Source organism: Triticum aestivum, chromosome 7A, assembly GCF_018294505.1.
Source record: "Triticum aestivum cultivar Chinese Spring chromosome 7A, IWGSC CS RefSeq v2.1, whole genome shotgun sequence".
In the NCBI taxonomy this organism is placed as follows: domain Eukaryota; kingdom Viridiplantae; phylum Streptophyta; class Magnoliopsida; order Poales; family Poaceae; genus Triticum; species Triticum aestivum.
Genome location: NC_057812.1, coordinates 44,028,304 through 44,032,492, shown reverse-complemented (window position 1 = coordinate 44,032,492; position 4,189 = coordinate 44,028,304).

The window sequence follows — 4,189 nt, the reverse complement described above, 5'->3', positions numbered from 1 at the left end:
ATTTGAATTCGAACCGGTTTTGAACTAACGTGAGATTATCAACACTAACCGAGGTGATGTGGCATCATTTCCGGAGGGTTACTGTAGCTTAACTATCGGGGCGTTACAAATCTCCTCCACTACAAGAAATCTCGTCCCGAGATTTAAGGGGGTGTAAGGGGGAGACTAGGTTACGCAATTTCTAACGATTCTTCACAGTCGAGGTTGCTCTTCTCGAAGAGGTTGATCCATTACGTCGACGTCTTCATTTCTTTGCTTCAGGTCATCATGATGAAGTCGTCTTCCTTTTTTTGTTGTCTTCATCATACTTATGGTAAGGAAAAACGGTAGATTCGGAAGAACAAACCTCTACAAGGTTGCTCATCTGGTAGATAACATCGGGGGAGGTGGCGGAAAGTAACTCTCGAACTGAAACTTAAGAAAATATCGAGAGCAAAGTAATAAGGTACCATGAGAAGTTTGGAGCGCATAGGCAATCATTCGTTGCCTGAAGCGAAGTGTGAAAGGGGTTCAGAGAAATGGGAATAAGTATTGCGTCAGATACCAGATTGATGATCTCATCGGAAGGTGGCTCATGAATTACACACGAGGCCACGCGTGAGGAATAACTTTGGGAACAGGGGGTGTACAGGAGAGTCAGGTTTCGATCCTGAGGAACTGTGGGTTATGGGCCCACCATGTGGGTTAAAAGCAGGAAGGGCGGTGACGTATTGCACGATCATGAAAGCAAGGCATGTCAGAGGATAGTCTGTCGGTTATGTCGGCAACAACATCGGTACCAAGGGCGAGGGACGAAGAGAACCATTTTCCTACTCGTTGAACGAGGCAGACCAATAGGTAGAGTTCTCGTCCATCGGCGGTTACCGGAAAGTTTTCAACAATAGTAACAGGGTCTTGCTGACAGAATGGTACACCGAGGTGTTTACATAAGCAGGAGAATATTACTGCTTAGATCATATAGATCACAAGAAAGGTTAAACCAAACAATGGAAAGGAAAATATGATTATCAAATTAAACAGAACAAGGGAAAGGAAAATGTGTTTAAACACATATTTCAGGGGTATATCCTTCCCAAGGACAAGCAGAGCATGATATCCATGACAGGATATAATGTCGAAAACTCTTGAGGTAAGGGGAGAGAAATTTTATGACATTACCCATACAGCGGTGTTTGGATAATTGAGCAGGAAACATTTAACATTGGGCTTCAAATGTTCTTGTTGAAAATTGGAGTACCATTGACATGCTTCGAGATAGCATTGACATGGCCAACAGGTGAAGATCAGACTTTGGAAACACAAAGGATCCATCAGGAACAACTTATAGAATAAGTCTTACAATTTCCTCATGGAAGAATGGCTAACCTTGATAAAAGGATACAAATACTACAACAATAGGTCCTCTGGCCAGGGATGCTAAGCAAAGACACCATCTTACCGGGTTATTTAGAGACCAATGTTATAACTCTTGGAAAATGTTCCAACCATCATATCTGACCGAGTTTCAGATCTGATTGGTGTCAGGATACCTCAGACTCAGGATGTCTGAGAAGCAAAGGTGCAACACAATTTGACGGGATGACATTGTAAGATTCTCGGGAAATGAACTATGGAAGCAAGTTCCAAAACAAGAGTTTATCATAAAACCAATGATAGGATGATGAGGTGGCTGATGGTCTCAGCGACAATTTATCGAGATTAACAAAAGATGGATTTCCACAATTATGTGAACAAGGAGATAACAATTGTCAGATCAAATGATATAATGATGTATGTTCGAGGAAAACATCCACAATTAAACATTGGTTGACAGGTGCACCCAAAATATGGCTGGGTCGCACGAACAATGTTAGAATGGTGACTTAGTGAACAAAAGAATTAGAATGAAACTATCGATCATTCACTTCAAAGCATTAGGGTTGCTAGAAGTTTTGAATTCACACCTCAAGGTTCAATTGTCGGTATTCCGATTCGAATCAACACGGGGACCAAGAAATGAACAGAGATGGCGAGAAGTAATTCTATAACAAGAATCCTTAAGAGGTGGGGCATTCCCATGACATTCTTGACATAACAGATGGTAATACTCCAAGGTAGAACACAGCATAAGCTGGATGGCAAGGAACCTAAGGTGTAATACAAAACACGAACAAGTTTGTGTTGGAGAGAAGGCAAGGATGTTGTCGATGGTAACTCAAATTAGCAAGGAACAAGGGTGGTACTTATCATCATGAATTCGATTGGTATCCTGAAAGGATTCAAAATGTTGATGATGACCACGACAATTTTTGTCGAGAGATTTCATGAGGATGTAATCGATCAGCGATGACATCAAGTCAAAGGGATGATGAAGCAAGAGGTCAATGGAAGCACAGGTACGACACAAACTTGAAATCAAGCTTGTTGTTCAAGGTGAAATGATATGACAAGGAAAACCGATGTAAGCTTAGCTCATCATCGAAAATTGTGCTCCGGGAAGGACCAGGTAGTACAGTCAAAATTGGCGCAATAATGATGTAGCCGATTAGGCTAGGAATGACTTGAAGAGTTATTAAACTCATAAGCAACGAAAATTACTTAGAGTTATTGAATCCGAGTGCGGAATCGATTCACTTATCCGTGTTCTCAAGTGATTATTAACTCAGAACCCGGGGGGGTTGGAATCGGTGAGAATAATAGTTGATGAAGAACTCATAAGAAGTTATGTAGTTCCGTGATAACCTCGAGATACCAAGGTGTAATACTCGATGAAAGATCAAAGTAAAGGTTGGACTGGTGTATTGATCCACGGAAGACAAGTGCTTAAACTTGCCCGAGAAATGGGATCAAAGAAGAACATATGGTCGGAACCACAATTGCAAAGGATCAATTCACCGATACCAAAGGATATTATATTAAGGAAATAATTATTATTACAAGAAGCTTCCATGATAGGATCTACATCGTGTCCATGGGCATGAACACAAAGGTTCAAGGTCGACTCCCACTTCTGCAATGCATAATCTTTCATTCACAGCTCTAATAAAACGATTTCAGTGTGAAAACCTACCAGGTGAATTACTAGAGGAGTATGACCGCTAAAAAGTTTTCGGGTTCACACAAATTAAGGAAGGCATAATGTTCAACCCATCGGGATATCTTAGAAATATATACCACAAGTTTCAAGAGTAAATATCACAAGCTCGAAAGTAGAGCATTGTTCAAAAGTAGATGATACAATTTACCAAAGGCATTATATACCCATGGAAAGGCTCTCAAGGTTATTCAATATGAAGGACACTGTCGAATAAAATCCAACAAAGGAACCGATGGTCCACAAGGGATCTGATGTTTGCATCAGTACTCAACCAGAGGAAGAAGAATGCACGGGCATCATATTATAGAACATCTGAACAATTCGATGCTTATATAACAAAGGAATTATGATTTCCAAAACAAAGGATCAGAAGCAGATGCTCTGATCAAGGATGGATAATTAAGTTGTATAGACCAGAGGCACAATTGACGACAAACAGTTTGGTCAAGAACCAGCTCATGTTCAAAAATGATGTCTGAGCCGGAAAGATAATTTAGAAGGGTTGATAGATGATTGTGTGCATTCGTACACATGTTGAATCAATAGGATCAAAATGACGGTGTCAAAAGATACCAGTGAATATTGCCAGATATATGGGAAGCATCCATAATGCAAGTAGACAAGTATTTGCAGAGCAATAAAGCTGCTAAGGATTTTCGGAGGATTGAATAATATTTCAAAGACTTTTGCGAAACACCTGAACAACTAGGGATGAGCGGATACTCGAAAAGTGCGAGAAATTATTCTTAGGGGTATTCAGGTGGCAAAGAACTGCAAGGCAGTAAGTACAAAATATTCTCGGGGTATCTTGTAATAACAAGATCGACTGGGAATAAAAGTAAGCACGACAAGTGTAAGTATTTACCCATAGGGATATTTCGGTGGAAGGGAATTGTAAAAGCAACGGGCACAAGGTCTCGAAAGAAAATCAGAGAGTATCTTCGAAATCTTCTGGTGCAGCCGGCGATCATCTGGACTGAAGGGGCTCTTCGGGAGAAAGTATTATCAAGAACCTAGAGTCAGAGTTAGTAAAATCGTTTAACCCGAATAGAAGAGATGTCAGAGTCCCAGAGTATAGGTCGAGGAATAAAAGATTCTACTACCACCCAATGG